The sequence below is a fragment of the Callithrix jacchus genome, chromosome 8 (assembly GCF_049354715.1).
Source record: "Callithrix jacchus isolate 240 chromosome 8, calJac240_pri, whole genome shotgun sequence".
In the NCBI taxonomy this organism is placed as follows: Eukaryota; Metazoa; Chordata; class Mammalia; order Primates; family Cebidae; genus Callithrix; species Callithrix jacchus.
This window is the reverse complement of record NC_133509.1, coordinates 100,419,713-100,443,490: the sequence shown is the minus strand read 5'-3', so window position 1 is coordinate 100,443,490 and position 23,778 is coordinate 100,419,713. Positions and strand designations below refer to the sequence as shown.

At 35.1% G+C, this 23,778-nt stretch overlaps 1 protein-coding gene across 50 annotated transcripts in view; it reads right to left on the bottom strand.

The window, feature by feature from the left end:
- Window positions 1–23,778, bottom strand: part of FUT8 (fucosyltransferase 8) — a 351,449-nt gene that overhangs the window by 222,628 nt on the left and 105,043 nt on the right. For 20 of the 50 annotated variants that reach the window (XM_078335143.1, XM_078335148.1, XM_078335167.1 and 17 more), the window contains one exon: window positions 13,949–13,987. The exons of 14 other annotated variants lie outside the window; for them this stretch is intronic. The gene's annotated coding sequence lies outside the window, so the exon portion shown is untranslated. Of the gene's footprint in view, window positions 1–10,737; window positions 10,766–12,662; window positions 12,739–13,948; window positions 13,988–23,778 lie in introns of all 50 variants that reach the window. 16 more of the 50 variants (XM_078335144.1, XM_078335147.1, XM_078335129.1 and 13 more) reach the window with 2 other exon arrangements.

Below are 23,778 nucleotides of genomic sequence, written 5' to 3'. Positions count from 1 at the left end.
CAACCATCTGATCTTCAACAAAGCCTACAAAAACAAGCAATGGGGAAAGGATTTCCTATTCAATAAATGGTACTGGGATAACTGGCTAGCCATAGGCAGAAGATTGAAACTGGATGCATTCTTACACTATATACAAAAATCAACAAGACAGATTAAAGACTTAGAACCCACAACTATGAAAAACCCTGGAATACAACCTAGGCAATATCATTCTGAACAGAGGATCTGGGAAAGATTTCATGACAAAGACACCAAAAGCAACTGCAACGAAAACAAAAACTTGACAAATGGGATCTAATTAAACTAAAGAGCTTCTTCACAGCAAAAGAAACTATCAACAGAGAAAACAGACAACATACAGAATGAGAGAAAATTTTGCAGCTGCAAAGGTCTATGAATCTGACAAAGGTCTAATTTCTAACATCTATAAGAAACTTAAGCAAATCCATAAAAAAAATTAAACACATTAAAAAGTGGGTAAAGGATGTGATCAATTTTCAAAAGAAGACAAACATACAGCCAACAAGCAAATGAAAAAGAAACTCAACACTGATCAATACTCAACATTACTAATCATTAAAGAAATGCAAATCAAACCCACAAAGACATTCCATCTCACACCAGTTAAACGGCTATTACTAAAAAGTAAAAAAAATATCAGATGCTGGCAAGGTTGCCAAGAAAAGGGAATGCTTATATGCTGTCGGTGGGAGTGTAAAATTAGTTCAACCACTGTGGAAAGCAGTGTGGCAATTTCTCAAAGAGCTAAAAATAGAACTACCATTTGAACCAGCAATCCCATTACTGGGTATATAACCAAAATAATATAAATCATTCTATCATAAAGACAGATGCATGCATATGTTCACTGAAGCACTATTCACAATAGCAAAGACATGAAATCAACCTAAACACCTATCAAAGGTAGACTAGATAAAGAAAATGTGGTACATATACACCACGGAACACTATGCAGCCATAAGAAAGAATGAGATCATGTACTTTGCAGTAACATGAATAGAACTAGAGGCCATTACCCTTAGCAAACTAATGCAGGAACAGAAAACCAAATACATGCTCTCACTTATATGTAGGAGCTAAATGATGAGAACACATAAACACAATGAAAGGAAAAACAGACACTGGGGCCTACCAGAGAGTGGAGACTCTAAGCAGGGAGAAGAATAGAAAACACAACTGTTGGTACCTGGGTGATGAAATAATCTGTATATCAAACCCCCATGTCACAAGTTTTCCTGTGTAACAAACCTGTACAGGTACCTCTGAACCTAAACTAATGAAATCAGACTTTGTTGACATTTGTCAAAATTAATGCATTTGTAGTTTTCTCACCTAAAATTACAACCCTGACTCTCATCTCTTCAGAGGTATCCATATTATGACTATGCATTTCTTCAGAGTTTTTTTTTTTTTTTTTTGAGATAGAGTCTTGCTCCATCACCAGGCGCCAGGCTGGAGTGGAGTGGCGCATCTCGGCTCACTGCAACCTTCACCACCCAGGTTCAAGCAATTCTCCTGCCTCATCCTCTAGAGTAGTTGGGACTACAGGTGCGTGCCACCACGCCCAGCTAATTTTTGTATTTTTAGTAGAGACGGGGTTTCACCATGTTGGCCCTGATGGTCTCCATCTCTTGACCCTGTGATTCGCCCGCCTCGGCCTCCCAAAGTGCTGGGATTACAGGCGTGAGCCACTGTGCCGGCCCAGAGTTTTTTAAGACTCACAATGTACAATTCTGATGTCCTGGGCACACAACATATAAACTGCAATGCTAATTAACTGGCTCATCTTCGAACATTCCCCTATTTTCAAGCTCCTCTTCTAAGAATAGCACAGGCTTTTAATGAGCAGATATGGTATACTTCATACCTAGTACAGTAATTGAAACACTATAAAAACTAAATGATAATGAAGCTCATGTCACCAAATGAGTCAATCATAAGCATGAGAGCCATTAATTCAACTCTTTCGTGGTACCTCATATCCTTTCTAAAAAATTGTTTTAAACATCCTTTTTTTTAAATAACATACTTAATGAGACATTCTCAATTACTTCACACCAATTTACATCTGCATTCTACTTATAATTTCCAATGCTTTTAAGCTACTTAAAGGAATCTGAAAGAATAAGAAGTAGTAAACTTACACCATATTTTACTGTATCCCAAGAGAGAGAATATAAGACCAATTTTTTTAATTGGTAAAAAGTTCCTATACTAAGGGTCATGGAGTTTTTGTTGTTGTTATATCAAATTCTGGGGGAAGGGGGCAGGGAGAGCAAGTGTGAGTGCGAGAACACACGCAAAAGCACCATCAAACAGGCAGTGATCTTCAGTGGGGCATAAAAGTACCAAAAAGATTCAACGCTTATAAATCATTACAGTTATATCAACTTTAATTTAATGCATCAGTTGACTGGTAACCAATATTAGATGAAAAGCAGTCAAAGCAGGCTTTTTACAGCTATGAATGAAAGAATAACACAAATGTTACTAAAATAAATTTAAACAACATTTAAAAATGAAATTTTACATATAATAGCATTCGAACTAACTTTGAAATGGGTGAGGCATGTCAATTGCTAAGGATTTTCCCAATTTTAAAAGTATTAAAAGACCTCTACCTTAACCCATGCAGCAGTAATAGGATGCAGAATTACCCTCCAAATGTAAACAACTAGAAGACTGAACAAATTATGTATCTGACATTGGACAATCGATGATGTGACATGGAACAATCAGCTCAAAACTGATTTCTGAAATAAGGGAAACAAACAACAACAAAATAATTGCCCTATAATTGCCTGGGATTTCTTTCTGAAATTGCTTTTGGGACTGTAGTATGTAGGACATGAAACCCTAATAGAATCTAGCGCCATTGCTAAGTTGAAAAATACAAGACGTCATAATACAGAAAGGTCCAAACAACAAGAATTTTGGGGAAAAATTCCTCAAGTGAGAGAGTTACAGAAAGACCCCTTTAAAAAAAAAAAAAATCTCCTTACATTATCTAAGTATCAATAGTAGTCTACATGTACATAGGGTGACAACCAATGAGATAGAGCAAAAACAATTTCCAGGAAAGAAACATTGCCACATAGCTAGTGCTGAGTAATTTCTAGAGCTCACAAAGAACCAGGAATTATTAAAGTTCCCACAAGCAAGAGAGACTTCTCAATGAATCCTTGGGACATTCAATAGAGATCCACTTAACAGAGGTCCCTCTTAGTAATGAGGTTAAGAATGCACAAGAGTAAATGTTACTCTAGACTGCCCTAGAAAATCTTAATAAAGTTAGCACAAAAAAAGATGAAAAAAGAAGTTGAAGGAGATTTGCTGCTGCTGAGCATGCCGCCTCTAAAGACCCTGGTTGCAAAACATCCCTTGCAGGTGACCAAGCCTCCTGGGACTACATACTCATGCACACCCCTCAAAATAGCAGCCACCACAGCCAACATCACCACCAGAAGGGAGCACAGGACACTGTAAGGCTGCCATCACTGCCATGATCAAGAGTAAGGTAAGGGAGGTAAAAACAGATGCAGAAGGGCGGGCATGGTAGCTCATGCCTGTAATCCCAGTTCTTTCAAAGGCTGAGGCGAGTGGATCATCTAAGGTCAGGAGTTCACGACCAACATGACTAATATGGTGAAATCCTGTCTCTACTAAAGATACAAAATATTAGCTGGGCATGGTGGCACGTGCCTGTAATCCTGGCTACTCTGGAGGCTGATGCAGGAGAAATCGCTTGAACCCAGGAGGCAGAGGCTGCAGTGAATCGAAATCGTGCCACTGCACCCCAGCCAGGGCAACAAGAGTGAAACTCTTTCTCAAAAAAAAAAAAAAAATAGATGTAGGAGTGAAAATAAGACAGAACCCAAAAAAGGAGAGTTGGTATGTAAAGGGGTGGACAAGAGTAGGTAATCAAAATAATGGGAAACAGACAATTAGAATCAATGTGTTTTGATGGTATAAAGAGGTTATGTCATATGACAGGAAAATGGAGAAAAAAAGATGTGAATAAATACCTCAGACATTATATTGGTTGTTCTGTGAGACTATCAGGATAACAAAACTGATGATATTTTAAAATACAATGCACATAAAGCTAGAAGTCTTAAGGCATATGTCAAGTTTCTAGAATCTGCTAAAATCCAAAAAACCAATATACTTGGACCTAGAGATGATAAAATCCAGTGTCTTATGATAATGGAGATGATGATAAAGACCTTGATGATATCTAAATTAAACTCAATGTTTTACATCCAAGTTTCTTTTTGGATTGTTAACCCTGAAGTTATATGGTTTCATTGTCATACAGAAAGTTAACCAGTCTTCTATGTATCTTAATAATTTTATTTTGACATCCCTTTCCTAAATTAATACATGAATTCCTGATGCTCAATACTCTTGAAAGCAGTTCTTTTGTCTTCCTAATGTTTTCCTCATTCCTTAAAGTTTGATACATAGTAACAAATAACTTTAAGAATTAAATTTTTATAGAACCCAAGTACATCTGATTTCAAATTCCTATTCTCTTAATCATAACTCCCTTAAAAAAAAAAAAAAGGAAATAACACTCTGAGTTTGTAAATTAGAAGATTAATGAGAAAATGTTTATGGTGTAAGGAATACTGGAATGAGAATAACAGTATCTGTCTAGTGAACAAGAAAACCAGGGCACCAAAAGGAAAAGTTGGGAGAGGGAGAGTATCACAAAGCTAGCAATGTCAAACAGGAATTTCAACCAAACAATATGATTCCAGATGCAAGGAGGCCTTCCATAGCAAGGAGGTTTTCCACAGCAAGTATCTTCCCATGAATAGATCAGACATCTGAAACAAAAGGATCTCACCATAAATGGACTAAAGTTAGACTAAGAAACTAAAAATCTTTGCCAACTCAAGATTACTACTAGTTTAATGATGACTTTTGGAAGTCACTCTATTTAATGATGTGTTTTTTCATGCATAACATCAAAAAGAGTTATCTAAATGATCTCTAAAGACCTCTGCAGCTTAAAATAATTTGGTAGTATGAATTAAGAAGACTCCTCCAAAATTCTTTCTCACCATCCGTAACACATTGCCTAAATGTGTTTGGCACTATGGTGGGTGCCAAAGATACAATAAGCAAGACAAATAAATCCCAATTACAGCAGATCTTAGAATCTACCAGGAAAACAATGAAACAACAACAAAAAAACATACTTTTTAAAAATATATATAAGACCACTTTATACCATGCATGATTAAATCTCTTATGCTTCTAAATATGCAGAGCCTCCAGTCAACACAGGGCTTTTGAACTGGTCTGAAACATACTTGTACAAATATCCCCACAGCTCTGTCCCTCATCAAATTCAAGGCATCACTCAACTATCGCCTTCTTAGAGAAACTTCCCTGACCACTATGTAAAAACGGCATGCTCCCAACTCAAACATACCTTATTACCAACCCCAACGTACTTACTTTTCTCTATAACACCTATCAACATCTGACATAAAGAAAAGTATAAATATTGTGAATGTATAAAATAAGCCGTTAATTTCATTTAGACTAATGTATATGTTTTTATGCACACTCATACGTGTCCTTACGTAACAATTAAAAATATTAATTATAAATGCTAACATCACGTTTACAGTATAATTCAAGCATTTCATTTCAGTTTTTCTAATTCCCTTCTTATAAATTATTTAAACATATAATAAAGCATTTAAAATAGAATGGCATCACTATACAAGATTAATATTCTTATACTGTTGAGAGTCAACATCTAACAAGATGATTTATTCTCCATTTTATAAACTATCTCAGCTTAAAAAATGAGGACAAAAATTAGATATCTTATTCTACCTGGATATCAAATTATCATAGTCATTAAACTGGAACAGGATTTTTTTTTTCCAAAATAAAAAAGTAAAAAAGAGAAAGAAATCTAAAATTATCCTCTAAGGTTTATAGTCATGTATCTGTGTTTCACATGCTCACAGTTTCTGAAAATTTTTATAGCTAAATATATAATTTCTGGAGATTTTATAGGTATGTATCCCCAAAAGCAAACAAAATTGTTTGAAACTTGATGCATCAGAATTCAAAGGACTGTGTGGTCTGAAAAATAAAATTTTTGTTTTAAAAGAGTAATGATAACTTTTAACAAAGCAATGTTAACCTTTTTAAAAAATATCATCTAAAATGTTACTAAACAGAACTATAAACAGTTTTCGAACTGTATATGGTTTGAAACTCCAATAACTACACTAAAATGATCTTGTGGAGGATAAAAAAATAAGGTTGCTGTAACATTTCTAATAAAATGAGTTTGTTACGAGCAAACTATGTATGGAATAGAACATTCTGATTAGTCCATTAATTTTTCCTGATAAAAAGAAGTTACTAAAATAAATTTAAAAAGTAGTGAGGCAGTAATAATTTAATATTCCCTACTAACTTGTGAAAACTAAGACTACTGACTAGATATAATCAGGACACCCAAAGAGCATGTCTTCTCACCTCTAATTAAGAAAATAAGAAGTCATAATAAGCAAAGAAGTGTGCCAAAATAAATCTTTAGAGTAAAAGCATAGTTCAACCTAATATTTATTAATAACTAAATCCAAATTAAGTACACAAAAAAGCTAAAAAAAATTTTGTTCTTTGACACTTAATTATGTAGACATATCTCAAAGTACCTCCAAAACAAAATTAAATTATTAAACATATTCCTGCTACTACACATTTTTAAATGTTATTATTCACTTTAAAACTATACACTAAGAGTGTTACAGGTAAATGTTAAAGGTAGGCTGGGCATGGTGACTTCCGCCTGTAACTCCAGCACTTTGAGAGGCTGAGGCAGGCAGATTGCTTGAGCCCAGGAGTTTGAGACCAGCCTGGGCAACATGGCAAAACCCAGCCTCTATAAAAATTAGCCATGTGTAGTGGTATACACCTGTAGACCCAGCTACTTGGCAGGCTGAAGTGGGAGGATCACTTGAGCCTTGGAGGTGGAGGCTGGAGTGAGCCAAAATCATGCCACTGCACTCCAGCCTGGGTGAAAGAGCAAGACCCTGTCTCAAAAAAAAATATTTAAAAATATAAATAAATAAATAAACATTAAAGGTAAATATTGACTGCTAAAAGTTAATTCTGGTTAACTATATTTCTTTAGGGAAAAAAATGTAGAATTCTTTAATGACATGTTTTACATTTACAGGACAATGGACCATCAATCAGTAACTCTATTTATACATACTGATATTAAGTTTTAAAAAAGTTATTCGGGCCGGATACGGTGGCTCATGCCTATAATCCCAGCACTTTGGGAGGCCGAGGTGGGTGGATCATGAGGTCAAGAGATTGAGACCATCCTGGTCGACATGGTGAAACCCCGTCTCTACTAAAAATACAAAAAATTATCTGGACATGGTGGCACGTGCCTGTAGTCCCAGCTACTCAGGAGGCTGAAGGAGGAGAATTGCCCGAAACCAGGAGGTGAAGGTTGCGGTGAGCTGACATCGCACCATTGCACTCCAGCCTGGGTAACAAGAGCAAAACTCCATCTCAAAAAAAAAAAAGTTATTCGAAAACATATTTAAGTAGTTTTGTTATTTTTAAATAGTAGCAAATGGTCATGGTAAAACAATCACAGAAGTGCATAAAGAATAGACCAAAGATCAGTGAAAAATTTACCTCCTATAAGAATCATTCATAGTTATTTATCCACAATATCTTGTGACATTTTATAGAAATATAAATAACTTACATTAAAGGAATCATTCCATACATCGTATTCAATAGCTTACTTTGTTTAATTCAACATTAGGTAAATTAGAGCATCTTTCTGTGTCAGCCAATATATATCTCATTATTTTTAAGGGCTCTTCTGTACTGTATTACCATAACCAACTTAACTATTTTCTGTATTAATAGTTTGTTTCCATTTTTTAAATGAATTATCTCTAATATGATGGGAAACTCCACTTCCTCACTATAATGTTCCATACCCTAAATCATTCTCTACAAAACAAACATTCATGTATTCAAATATTTTTAAGTGCCTATTACATGCTATTCACAATTCTAGACAACCTAAATTCCTTAAGTGTAGGAAATGAGACTAATTTATCACTGCTATATTTCCAGTACTTTTAGTGGTGTGTCTGATACACAGTAGATCTTTTATATGCTGAATGAATGGATGGCCATCTTTGTTCATTCACCTTTCTTTACTTCTGCAATTATCTCCTTTTTTAAGTTTTCATTTTTATGTGGATTCATAACCTTAGAAGAAACATTTTATTATGTGCAAGGCACCAACTCTACTAAATGTTTTACAAAAATGAAACCACAAGCCAGGCAGAGTAGTTCATGCCTATTATCCCAGAAGTTTAGGAGGTTGAGGCAGGTAGTGGGTAGATCACTTGACGCAAGAAGTCTGAGAAAAGCCCATGGCAAAACCCCATCTCTACAAAAAAAAAAAAAAGAAAAAAAATAAGCTGGGTATGGTGGCGCGTACCTGTAATCACAACTATTCAGATGGTGGAGGCACGAAATTCATTTGAACCCACGAGGCAGATTGTAGTGAGCCAAGACCACTCTGTCAGATAGATAGATAGATAGATAGATAGATAGATAGATAGATAGATAGATAGATAGATAGATAGATAGATAGATAGATAAATAGATAGACAGATAGATAGACAGACAGACAGACAGACAGACAGACAGACAGACAGACAGATAGATAGATAGATAGATAGATAGATAGATATAGAAAAGTAAAATAAATAAAAACGAAGCCATAGTCCCTGCTCTTAAGAGGTTTACAGAATTCATCACACTCACAGGCTGAAGGCTAGGAGAAAGAAGTTTTATTTTGCGTGCCAGGACACCCTACAAGTAATGAGTCTTTACCACTCACAATTCAAGCTCACTATGAGAAGCCAAGTAGATTAATATGGAGGAAAAAAATAATACTACAGTATTACCTTTTAGAAGCTCTGCTTAGCTGCATTTTTTAAAGTTCATCTTGAGCTTCAAAATCTCATTCAAAGAAAATATGAATCTAAATATGTTTTCTTTTAGTCTAACTCTGTGGAAATTAAGAGTAGTAACACTCTCATGCTAGCATTCCAGTGTTAAACTTCAAAAGGTCCAGCTTGCTCATCCAGAAGAACCCTAAAAGTCCAATTAAACTGCAAAGTTATGACTGAATTCATAAAAGATTTATTTTGCTTTTCCAGGGAAACTATTCTGAAAAAGGAGAAAAAAGAGACCACTGAAACATAACAAAATGTTTTTATATCAAAGTTTTAGCCTTTAAAATCACCACAAAGCAGATCTGCTGTGAAACCTCTAAGCATGCTGATTCTGTTTTCTTTCACTGGCAACACATAGGTACCAGAGGGATTAAATTAGAATCACAAAGCTGGAAAGAACCTTGAAACATGTATGTAGCTCCTTCTTATGTCTTTTACCTCATTTACACTTAAGCTAGTTTACATACATAAGAAATGTATCCACAAGAAAAAACTACCCAGTTCAAGGTGGGAGTGGGGATAGGAGATAAGGTCAGAGTTAAGGTGACAGTTTGAGAGAAGGAATATAAATCACCTAAAGATAAGATCCATAGAGAAGACAGTTTAAAGAATGTCATGATCTCATTTCCATGCTGATATAATCAACCCAAAATTCATCCTGGAAGGTTAAATGCTATGCTTGAAAGAAATATGCATATATTGATTATGGCCATGTACTCTGTTCAGGATAACAGACAAAAATCTTGGCAAGAGAGGATGCTGGTTTGCATCAGACCTTAGATATCTTCTCAGCCTCAAAAAGTGTACGCTACCAGGCTCTGTGTGTCTTTATAAACATACCCTATTACTGTTATTAGACTGCAAATTCTTTAAAACAATAGTTTCATGATATTGTAACTCTTTATAACCCCACAATACTTATGATACACAAAGTATTCCATAAATATTAACTGATAACACTAAATATTCAGATATTTATCTAGCTCATTTAAGTAAAAACATTTAAATTAACAAAATTCTGTTAAAATATATAGAAAAAGATATTACCACAGTCAAACAGATACTTGCATACCAATGTTCAAGACAGAATTATTCACAATAGCCAAAAAGTAGAAACAATATAAATGTCCACTGATAGATAAATGGATAAGTAAAATGTGGCATATACATATAATGGAATATTAATCCGCCTGAAATAGAACTGAAATTCTGATACATGCTACAATATGGATGAACCTTGAAGACATTATGCTAAATGCAATAAGCCAGTCCTAGAAGGACATATTTTGTGTGGTTCCACTCATATGAGATACTTAGTCAAAATCATAGAGAAAACATAGAATAGTGATTGGGAGAGATAATGAGTAATGGTGAATTATTGTGTAATGGGTACAGAGTTTCATTTCAGGATGATAAAAGCATTCTGGAGAGGCATAGTGATGATGGTTGCATAACAATGTAACTGTACTTAATGCCACTAAACTGCTTACTTAAAAATGATTAAATAGTAAATTTTGTTATGTATATTTTACCACATAACACATATTTGGGATGTATATTACTATGATATTATTTTAAAAATCATTTGTCCAAATAATACTTTGTATGTTAAATGTAAAATCAGACTTCTAGTAGTCCTTAGAGTTAAATTATTAATAGTTATAAAAATACATACCCAGTTTTATATTTAAGTATCTGGTTTCCTGAAAAAACAAACATAATACAAAAAAAAACTTGAAAAATAAACTTATTTTAATTTCAGCAATACTTTTAATGCATTTACTCTAACTCTGCAAACCATTTGCCTATAACAAAAACACTTAAAGATAGCTATAATCAACATATCCATATGTCTTCCCTTAACATTTACACATAAATTCAACTTCATTTTCTCGGCAGCAGATTGTCTAAACTTACTGGTTTGCAACTACGTTTTGATTTTATTTTCTCTTATCCTTTTCCTCAGAGTTAAAGACTATGCATGCAAAGACTATTCTTGGTGCAACATTTTCAGGGTCAAATAAGGAGCTGTAGTAGCATGTCAAATAAAATTATAAACTGAAATTTCTTTCTTTTTTTCTTTTTTAAGAGATAAAGTCTTGCTGTGTATCTGGGTATACACAAAAGCTGACTCACCTGCTACAAAATACAATGGCAATGATATTTTGCTGCTGCTTATAAAAGTGATTTCATTTAACAAATATAATTGAAATTCATAGGACTATAACAACCTTAAAAATACTAACTCACTAGTCCATCACTCTATAACCCTTCAATACAACGTACCACACAGTGATTTCTATTCTGAGATTATGTCAAAGAAATTATATTGATTTGACACATAATTAAACTCAACAATATGATTTAACTCCTAACTCATTTAACATAATTCGTTTATGAGTCCTGAGTTTAATTTTGCAACTAAACTTTAATATTGGTTTAGAGCTCTTTGGTAATTATTAAACTGAAAAATTTTCAGATTTATTTTCCAGTATCTACCCACAAAACATTATATACTGAAATCTTAGTAAAATCTAAAGTTACCTAAGATTTAAAAAAAAAAGCAATGAAAAAGCTATGTTCAAGTGTCTCACTTCTTAAATTACTGCTCTATGAATACCCCTTCTAGAAGTGCTATTTCAAGTAAAAATATCCTTTGGATGCATAATTTCCCTGTTATCCCAATAAATTACATTAACCGTAATATAGTAAGCTATTGTAAAGTTTTCCCCATAAAAACACTCTAGAGTTTTACTTTTCCTTAATATATTTCTCCTATTTAATCCTTAAAAAACTATTATTTTCATGTCCAAAAGATCTGCACAGCAAAACTCACGAATTCATACAAGTTTTTAGCAATTTGACACTCAGATTCAAGAAAAATTTCCTACACTACTCTAGGAACTGAATTTCAATCACTACTTCATAAAATGTGTACTACTGATTTTATATTAGAGAAAAATGAGGTTTAAAAAAAAAATAATTTGATTCCACAACGAGTAACCACTGAATTCAAAGAGTAAAATCCAATATTACTGATGCCCAAAGGAAGGAGGAAAATACAAAGTTGCATGCCAAGCAGGTACCAGGCATACAATACATTTTTGTACACATTTCCTCATTTAATTCTCACCATTAATTTGTAAGGTAGGCATTAACTCCATTTTGAAGAGGAGAAAACTGAGGTAAAAAAGTGATTTGACTTAAGTTTTGTATACCTACTCAGCAACCAAGACAAGACAGAAACTATTGATACATTGATAGATTCTGTCCTCTAACCACTACTAGCTGTGATCTAAGTGTCAACAATGATAGATAAGATGGACTTCCTTTTTTTTTTCACCTTATTTATTATTATACTTTAAGTTCTGGGGTACATGTGCAGAATGTGAAGGATTGTTACATAGGTATACACATGCTTTGGTGGTTTGCTACATTCATCACCCCATCATCTAAATTAGGTATTTCTCCTAATGCTATCCCTCCCCTAGACCCCCATCCCACTGCTATCCCACTCCTAGCCCCCCATCCCCCAACAGGCCCCAGTTGTGATGTTCCCTCCCTGTGTCCACGTGTTCTCATTGTTCGGCATCGACTTACGAGAACATGCAGTGTTTGGTTTTCTGTTCTTGTGACCACTTCATGAGAATGATGGTTTCCAGCTTCATTCATGTCCCTGCAAAGGATAGGAACTCATCCTTTTTTGCAGCTGCACAGTATTCCGTGGTATATACTTGCCACAATTTCTTTATCCAGTCTATCATTTATGAGCATTTGAGTTGGATTCAAGTCTTTGCTATTATGAACAGTGCCACAATAAACATACATGTGCATGTGTCTTTATAATAGGATGATTTGTAATCCTTTGGGTATATACCTAGTAATGGGATTGCTGGGTCAAATGGTATTTCTAGTTCTAGATCCTTGAGGAATCACCACTCTGTCTGCCACAATGGTTGAACTAATTTACATTCCCACCAACGGTGTAAAAGCATTCCTATTTCTCCACATCCTCTCAACCATCTGTCACCTGATTTTTTTAATGATTGCCATTCTAACTGGCGTGAGATGGTATTTCAATGTGGTTTTGATTTGCATTTCTCTAATGACCAGTGATGATGATTTTTTTTCCTGTTTGTTGACTGCATATGTTTGTTCTTCTTTTGACAAGTGTCTACTCATATCCTTCGCCCACTTTTTGATGGGATTTTTGTTTTTATTTCGTAAATTTGTTAAGTTATTTGTAGATTATGGATATTAGCCCTTTGCCAGATGAGGAGATTGAAAAAATTTTTTCTGATTCTATTGGTTGCTGGTTCACTCTAATGATAGTTTCCTTTGCTGTGCAGAAGCTCTTGTTTAATTAGATCTCATTTGTCTATTTTGGCTTTTGTTGCCATTGCTTTTGGTATTTTAGTCATGGAGTCCTTGCCCATACCTATGTCCTGAAAGGTATTGCCTAGGTTTTTTTTTAGGGTGTTTATGATGTTAGGTCTTACGTTTAAATCTTTAATCCAGTAAGATGGACTTTCTTTGGCTAAGATAAGACCCTCGAGAGAGAAAATTAAGTGCCCATAGCAGGAACAAGGGTTTGGTCATACATATGTACATTTTTAACTACCAAAGGGTATGTTAACTGCCATAAAGTTTTCCTCATCTATTAGGTAGACATCTGTTCTACAGAAACACTGCCCAACTGACCTTGGTGGACTGCTGATATAAGACAAATGGGATAACCCTGCCTTGAGGGTCCTGCCAGCAGCACTGACAGGACAGGAGGCCAGCCTTACAAACATTCTTTCCTGGGAAAAGGTTACAGATCCTAAGCCAGTTTCAGCCAGCTTGCAGAGAGTGCATACAAAATATCTTTGTGCTGTATAGCTCACCTGTTGACATAAAGAGCCAAATTCCACTTCAATTGTGCCCTGAAGAGAAGATGGGATGTATGTTACTTATATGTTAACTCACTGCACATGCACTAGACTTCCCCATATATATTCATAGGTATTCCCCAGGCAATTCATACTACATGATGAATATACATGTAAAACAAACCCTAAAGGCTTTTAAATACTACTGTTTACTCCCTTCTGTGAAGCACGTGCCTTACAGTTCCACCAGAGGTTACCTTCCCTCATCTGCAGATTGTTACTCTGAAAATAAAGTTTTTTCCTTTTTCCTTCCTCCACAGATCTCATGGTTGTTTTGTTAACACTTAAAAAGATAAGTTTGTTTGATTTGTTTTGTTTTTGTTTTTGATTTTTTTTAATATTCTACAGGGAATGGAACAATTTCACTGCATTAATTTTAATAAGGAGATTTCCAACTTCTTGAGAAAATCACATCTATGTCGGCAATTTCTTGTAGGGCCACTATGAGTCTACCTGGCAGTTGTCTTTAAGGCCCTGTTTTACACAACTGTCATTTCCTATCTTAATCACTCGAAGAAAGACTTTCCAATGCTTACACAAAAGTCTTCAGTGGAAAGCTCCCAGGCAGCTAGGTATGTGAGAAAAGGCTGTGTTTCCCACAATTAACTCCTTTTAGGGTATTTCCTCTATAGCAGGGACTAAGACATGTATAAATGCCAACTAATGCACAGTATATCAAGGCTAGTTAATAAATGCCAAAAGATAACAATGATACAGCACTTAGCATGCAAACAGATGTCAACCCAATATTAATCCACCAGGAAAACACTGTAAATGCTTTTTGTCAATAGAATAGCTTTGCAAAGAATCAGACACCCTCTTGAACCAGATGCAAGCGACTGAAACACCACTTTGAGTAAAAAGGATGAAAGTTAAAGTTTAGACAAAGAAGCTGAAACACTTCTCCCCATGCTATCCAATGTCCACACATTCCACTAATTTAAGTTCATGATTCTGCTCCCTACTAGCCTAGCTCTAAAGGAAAGAAAGAGGAATAAGAAAAGGATGGTCTTGGAATGGGAATGAAACATTATAATTTCAAACAAAGTATCAAACCTAAGTTACTTTCTTCTCTCCTTTAGAATGCTTAGCAATTTGTCATACAAAGTAAAGCCATGCACCACATAATGACGCTTTTAGTCAACAACGAATTGCATATATGAGTGGTCTCATAAAATTATAAATACCCAGCCAGGCCCAAAGGCTTATGCCTATAATCCCAGCACTTTGGGAGGCCAAGACAGCGGATCTCTTGAGGCTAGGAGTTCAAGATCAGCCTAGACAACATGGTGAAACCCCGTCTCTACTAAAAATACAATAGCCAGTCACGGTGGTGCACACCTGTAATCCCAGCTATCACTTGGGAGGCTGAGGCACGAGAGTTGCTTGAACAAGGAGGCAAAGGTTGCAGTGAGCCAAGATCGCGCCAACGCCCTTCAGCCTGGGCAACAGAGTAAGACTATCTCCAAAAATAAAGATAATTAATACTATATTTTTTTACTGTATCTTTTCTATGTTTAGGTACACAAATACTTACCACTGTGTTACAACTGCTTATAATATTTAGTACAGTAACATGCTGTACAGGCTTATAGCCTAGGAGCAATAGGCAATACCATATACACAAGGTGTGTAGTAGGCTGTAACATCTAGGAAGACAGGAAGGAAGGAAAGATATATGGGAAGACCACAAAACCTCCAGAGAACAAATTATAAAATGGCAGAAATAAGTTTTTGTTTGTCAATAGTAACACTGAGTATAAATGGACTAAACTCTCCAATCGCAAAACACAGGATAGCTAAATGGATAAGAAAAAGAAGACTCATTAATCTGCTGCCTACAAGAAAAATGCTTCACCTATAAAGACACCTACAGATTGAAAATAAAGAAATGGAAAAAGATACTCCATGCCAATGGAAACCAAAACAGAGTAGGAGAAGCTATATTTATATCAGACAAAATAGATTTCAAGACAAAAACTATAAGAAGAGACAAAGAAGGTCACTACATAATGATCAAGATATCAATTCACCAAGAAAAATTTCTTGAAACAAATGATGATGGAAATACAGCATACCAAAACCTATAAAATACAGCAAAAGCAATATTAACAGCGAAGTTTATAGCTACAAGTACCTACAGTAAAAAAAAAAAGGAAGAAAAACTTTAGGTAAACAAATTAACAATGCATCTTAAGGACTAAAATAGCAAGAGGAAAACAAACCCAAAAGTAGTAGAAGAAAAGAAATAATAAAGATGAGAGCAGAAATACATGAAATTGAAATAAAGATGAATAAAAAAGTTGGTTGTTGGAAAAGTTAAACAAAACAGATAAACCTTAACCCAGACTAAGAAAAAAAGAGAAAAGATCCAAACAAATCAAAGATAACAAAGGAGACACTACAACTGATACCACAGAAATCTGAAGAATCATTAGTGGCTACTATTAGCAACTATATGCCAATAAATTGGAAGATGCAGAAGAAATGGACAAATTCCTGGACACATAAAACCTACCAAGATTGAACATAAACAAGACTGAAATGAAGAAATCCAAAATCCAAACAGATCAATAACAATAATGAAATTGAAGCCACAATTAAAAGTCTGACAGTAAAGAAAAGCCTATGACCCAATGGTTTCACTGTTGAATTCTACCAAACATTAAAAGAAGAACTAAAACCAATCCTACTCAAACTATTCCTAATAAAAAGAGGCAGGGGGAATACAAACAAACTCATCCTTTAAGGCCAGTGTTACTCTGATACCAAAAACATAAAAAGATGCATCAAAAAAAGAAAACTATGGGCCAATGTCCCTAATGAATATTCATACAAAAATCCATACAAAATACTACCAAATTGAACTCAACAACACAAAAGATTATTCATCATGACCAAGTGAGATTTATCCCTGGGACGTCAGAATGGTTCAACACATATAAATCAATCAAAGTGATACATCAGGCCAGGCGCAGTGGCTCAAGCCTGTAATCCCAGCACTTTGGGAGGCCGAGGCGGGTGGATCACGAGGTCAAGAGATCAAGACCATCCTGGTCAACATGGTGAAACCCCGTCTCTACTAAAAATACAAAAAATTAGCTGGGCATGGCGGTGCGTGCCTGTAGTCCCAGCTACTCAGGAGGCTGAGGCAGGAGAATTGCCTGAACCCAGGAGTCGGAGGTTGCGGTGAGCCAAGATCACGCCATTGCACTCCAGCCTGGGTAACAAGAGCGAAACTCCATCTCTGGAAAAAAAAAAAAAAGTGATACATCATATCAATAAAATCAAGGACAAAAACCATAAGTTCATTTCAATTAATGCTGAAAAAACATTTGATAAAATTCAACATCCTTTCATAATAAAAATCTCAACCTGAGTAGAAGAAACATACATCAACATAATAAAAGCCAGATACAACAGCCCCACAACTAGTATCACACTGAATGGGGGCAAACTGAATGCCTGTCTTTTACAATCTGGAGCACAACAAAGATGCCCACTTTCACAACTGTTATTCAACATAGTACTGGAAGTCCTAGCTTGACAAGAGAAAGATATAAAGGGCACCCAAATTGTTAAGGAAGAAGTCAAATTATCCTTATTTGCAGGTGATAAGATCTTATATTTGGAAAAACCTAAAAAATCCACCAAAAAACTATCAGAACTGATACTATTAAGAACTGATAAATTCTGTAAAGTTGCAGGATACAAAATCAACATAAAAAATAAGTGACATTTCTATATGTGGAATGTGTACAAACTAAAAAAAAAATTTTAAAAGCAGTCTCATTTACAGTAGCCACCAAAATAAATAAATAAATAAATGCCTAGGAATTAGCCAAATAAGTGAAAGATCTCTATAATAGAAACTACACTATACTGATGAAAGAAATTGAAGAGGACACCAAAAAAATGAAAAGATATTTCATATTTATAGATTGGAAGAATCAAAATTGTTAAAACGTCCACACTACCCAAAGCCATCTACAGATTTAATGTAATTCCTATCAAAATACCAATGACATTCTTTACAAAGATACAAAAAAAAAAAAAAATCCTAAAATTTATAGGGAATCACAAAAGACCAGAATAACCAAAGCTATCCCAAGTGGAAAGAACCAAACTAGAGAAATCACATTAACAGAATTCAAATTATATTACAGAGCTATAGTAAACAAAATAACATAATACTGGCATAAAAACAGATACATGGACCAATAGAACAGAGAACCCAGTAAAAAAATTCACACACCTACAGTGAACTCATTTTTGACAAAGGTGCCAAAAACATACATGGCAGAAAAGACAGCTTCTTCAATAAATGGTGCTTGGAAACTGGATATCCATATCCAGAAGAATGAAACTAGACTCCTATCTCTCACTATACACAAAAATCAAATCAATATATTGATGAAAGACAAAAATTTAAGACCTCAAATTGTAAAATGACTGAAAGAAAAAACTGGAAAAACTCACCAGGATATCAGTCTGGACAAAGATTTCTTATGTAATACCCTACAAGCACAGGCAATCAAAGTAAAAATGGACAAATCGAATCACATCAAGTTAAAAAGCTTCTGCACAGCAAAGGAAACAATAAAAAAAGTGAAAAGACAACCCAGAGAAATAGGAGAAAATATTTGCAAACTACCCATCTGACAAGGGATTAATAACTAGAATATAAAAGAAGCTCAGCCAGGCATGGTGGCTCATGGCTACAATCCCAGCACTTTGGGAGGCCAAGGTGGGTGGATCACCTGAGGTCAGGAGTTCAAGACCAGCCTGGCTAACATGCTGAAACCACATCTCTACTAAAAATACAAAATTTAGTTGGGCGTGGTGGCGGGTGCCTGTAATCCCAGCTACTCAGGAGGCTGAGACAGGAGAATGGCTCGAAACTGGGAGATGGAGGTTGCAGTGAGCCGAAATCGCCCCATTGCACTCCAGCATGGGCAACAAGAGGGAAACTCTGTCTCAAACAAACAAAAAAAAAAACTCAAAGAACTCTACAGGAAGAAATTAATAATCCAATTAAAAAACAGGCAAAAGATCTGAATAGACTTTCTCAAAAGAACAAACAAACAAAACAAATAGCAAACACACATATGAAAAAGTGCTCAACCTCACTGATCATCAGAGAAATGCAGATCAAAACTACAATGAGATATCATCTTATTCCAGTTAAAATGGCTTTTACCCAAAAGACAGGCAATAATCAATGCTGGCAAAGATGTGGAAAAAAGGGAACACTCATACGTTGTTGGTGGGAATGTAAATTTAGTACAACCGTTATAAAGAACAGTTTGGACATTCCTTAAAAAACTAAAAATTGAGCTACTATATGATCCAGCCATCTCACTCCTAGGTATATACCCCACAAAAAGGAAATTAGTATATCAAAGCGGTATCTGCACTCCCATGGCTAGTGTGAACATGTAGCACTGTTCACAATAGCCAAGATTTGAAAGCAACCTAAGTGTCCATTAGCAGAGAAATGAACAAAGAAAATGTGGTACATATACACAATGAAGTACTATTCAGTCATAAAAGAGAATGAGATCCTGTCATTTGCAGCATGGATGGAACTGGAGGTCATTATGTCAAGTGAAATAAGCCAGGCAAAGAATGACAAGCATTTCATGTTCTCACTTACTTGTGGGATCAAAAATCAAAATAACTGAACCATGGAGAAAGTATAGAAGGATGTTCACTAGAGACTGGGAAAAGTAGTGGTGGGATGACAGAGAGGAAGGGATCATTAATGGGTACAAAAAATATAGAATGAATGAATAAGACCTAGTATTTGACAGCTTAACCAGGTGTCTACAATCAATAATAATTTAATTGTACATTTTTAATAACTATGAGTATATTTGGATTGTTTGTAACACAAAGGATAAATGCTTGAGGGGAGGGATGCATTGTCCATGATGTGATTTTTACACATTGCATGCCTGTATCAAAACTTCTCATGTATCCCATAAATACATATACCTGCTATGTAACCATGAAAATTAAAAATAAATTTTTTTTAAAAAATTAGTAAGTACTACAATTCACTGGTTGTCTTACTGCCCAATTTTCAAAATAACGTATCCTGATTATTAAAATAGCATTATCATACCTTCTATGCAAATTTTATAGTTCTTCCTCTAAAGGAAAAAAAAAAAACAGTAGAAAGCTAAATTTTTGTGTGAAATTTTGACATTTGGATGCCAATCCCTAAGATTTGCTAACACCATGAAATTAACCCTTACCAAAATTAATTTATTTAGAAAATCAGTCCACTGTATGGTGTTTTTGCTGCTTTTTTATAGCAAGAAATACAGCTAAATTGTTTTTCAAATCATATGGAAAAGTGGCTAGCCAGGCGCGGCTCACGCCTGTAATCCTAGCACTTTGGGAGGCCGAGGCGGGTGGATCATGAGGTCAAGAGATCGAGACCATCCTGGTCAACATGGTGAAACCCCGTTTCTACTAAAAATACAAAAAATTAGCTGGACATGGTGGTGGGTGCCTGTAATCCCAGCTACTCTGGAGGCTGAGGCAGGAGAATTGCCTGAACCCAGGAGGCGGAGGTTGTGGTGAGCTGAGATCGCGCCATTGCACTCCAGCCTGGGTAACAAGAGCGAAACTCCGTCTCAAAAAAAAAAAAAAAGAAAAGTAGCTTATTACTTTTTATATTGCTGGTTTAACTTTTATTCCATTGACTTTTAACCAACTTAACCAAAATCATACCAATTAAAATTTGAAGTAAACATAGTATCTCATTCACCTTAATAAATCTGAAAGAACCATTACAAAATAAGCCTCCAAACTTAGCAGACCCTAGGGAACATATTAGCAATATCCTCACTTTACAACTATGTAAATTTTATTATTACTTCCACATCTGTGGTGCATTATGTACAACAGTCACCTCTGAACAATCTACACAGTGAACATTTGATGGACTATTACAAAATTAGTAGCTAGGGTAACATGTTATGGAATTATTAGTAATTTTGTTATCCAGCCAGAGGATAGCTACAGAGTTGGACAAATAAGTTTTCCTAGGAAAATAAGGAATTAGGGTGTGATACATGGGAGACTTGGAGATGGTCACAAAAAGAAAAGGCAAAAGTAGTAAAATTATATAAAATCTAGGAGATTTATTTTTTAATTTATAAAATCTTAGGCGATTATATAAAATCTCCTAGAAAAGAAATAACGTACCAAAAAAAAAAAAAAAAAGCCAAATAAGAATGAAGATGGCTGCTTGTGAAAGACAGAAAATACTGTAAAAGTTCCACTCTTAATTTTTTAATATAAAATATATTCCTGAGACCTCACATTCCTGAAACTCCAAAAAAAAAGTCTAAATAAAACTGAGATGTAGGCCAGGAGTGGTGGCTCACGTCTGTCCAACATGGTAAAACACCATCTCTACTAAAAATACAAAAATTAGCTGGGTGTGGTAGTGTGTGCCTGTAATCCAAGCTACTCCAGAGGCTGAGGCAGAAGAATCCCTTGAATCAGAGAGTCAGAGGTTGCAGTGAGCCAAGACTGTGCCACTGCACTCCAGCCTGGCGACACAGAGAGACACTGTCTCAAAAAAACAAAACACAAAAAACAAACAAACAAAAAAACCAAAAAACTGAGATGTAGTACTTGACATAGTACTTGCTAAAGTAATAACCAACAAAATTGATTCAATTATGTCACTTTCTAAGATATAAAAAAAAAAAAAATCAGAAAAAAACAAAGACAAGTGATGTCAAGTGGTTATACATGTAAAATAAAACTATTCAGATAATAATGGCTAGTTATATGAGACAGGATAGCTTAGCACATGGAGCACAGAATACAGCCCTACTCCCAAAAAACTGTCATGTGATTTTGAGAAAGCCACTGTATCATCTCTAAAGCTGAAATAACGTAGTCTGTAGAATCCTTTAAGGAAAAGTGATACTTCATTGTCAAGTAATACAATGTTTTCTATTTTTTTTGATGGAGTTTTGCTCTTGTTGTCCAGACTGGCAAGCAAAGGCATGATCTTGACTCACTGGAACCTCTGCCTCCCAGGTTCAAGAGATTCTCCTGCACAGTGGCTCACACCTTTATTCCCAGCACTTTGGGAGGCCTAGACAAGCATATCACCTGAGGTCAGGAGTTCTAGACCAGCCTGGTCAACAAGGTGAAACCCTGTCTCTACTAAAAATACAAAAAAGATTAGCTGGGCATGGTGGCAGGCTCCTGGAATCTCAGCTACTCAGGAGGCTGAGGCAGGAGAATACAATGTTTTCTGAATCATAAGACACTATGGAGAAAGAACAGGGTTCCTGGCTTTTAAAAAGAGAAAAAAGGTATTATTAACAAACTTCTTTCAATATGTAAAAAAAAAAAAAAAAAGTCTTACTTTCCTTCCCCTAGAACATAAAAAGCTGACAAAACCACATGACAATTACAAAGAGAGGTGTTATTGCTTGAATCTGGGTCACGAAAATTATTAGCTGTTCAAATGAGACAAAAGAAAGGGGAAACATTAATTATCTAGAAGTCTACATTTTCTTTGTTGTTAATGTGAACCATATCTCACACAAAACCATACAAATAAGATACATATCCCCAGGTTTGAGTCTCCAAGGATAGGTCCTTTAAAGCAGAAATTTAAACTTTTTGAATGGATAAACAGTAAAATTATTTAAACAATTCCTGATCACCAATGTCAACAAATTTAGTAAAAAAAAAAATCCTTACAGTTAACATCTTACTTTATTTTTTCCTACAAAAGGAACATGAAAGTTAAACTGATACAAAAAATCACACAGTTTTAAAGAAGAGGGTATAGGTGGGAGAGGCTAGAAATTCAAACAGCTTCAAGGACAAAAAGCATGTCCCACACCAGAACATACTTACAACTCTTCATCTTGAATTCAACTAACATCCAACTGCGGCAATCAGCCAAGCTTGGCAAATTAAAATAACAGTAATTTTGACAGATTATCTTCTATAAATATTCAAATATGAACATTTGTGTTCATGCAAAGGTCTCCATATGCCAATCAAAATGCTTTGTTAGGGATCCTAACATTGAGCTGGTTTTTTTAACACCCATCTGTAGGAATCCCCGGAATCCTTAACTTTGAAGTTAACTCCCTCACCCCAATTAATTAAGGGGCACATTATGTCTGCTGGTAGCCTGAATTAAAAACTTAAGGATAACATTCATGTAAGTATCAACGGACAAAAGGAACCCAGAACCTTTCAAAATCCAGGCTGTAAATATAAAAGAAAAGACCCAGGAAGGGAGGGAGAGAAGGCCAGAGAGAGGTCCTTGAAGGATGGCAACAAAATAAAAGATTATTTTTCTATTTGTATTAGCAAATAAAAATCACTTTACTTTTAGTAAAGTAAAATCTAGATGTGAAGAATAATTAACAATTTCATAAATTTGGGCTCTATTCAAAGTTTCATTAAGAAAGACTACCACTTATTTGGCTCAAGGCAAGACTCTTATGTTTTGACAACAAGTTTAAACTGTCAAAAGTAGAGAAAAGCAATCAGTATGAAATTCACACTCTTTGAAATCTACAGATGCCCTATCATCAGGAACAACCAATAAATAAGAGTAATAATGACTTTAATGAAAGCAAATTATCTGATGTATGAATTTGTTAATTATTCTAGCCTATCCTCAATTACTCAGTTTCCCTTAAACATGTACACAATTACGAAGCAGCCTCATGCCTTCCAGGAAAATAACAAGTGATAGGCACGTTTCTGCCTTGAGGGCAGCATTA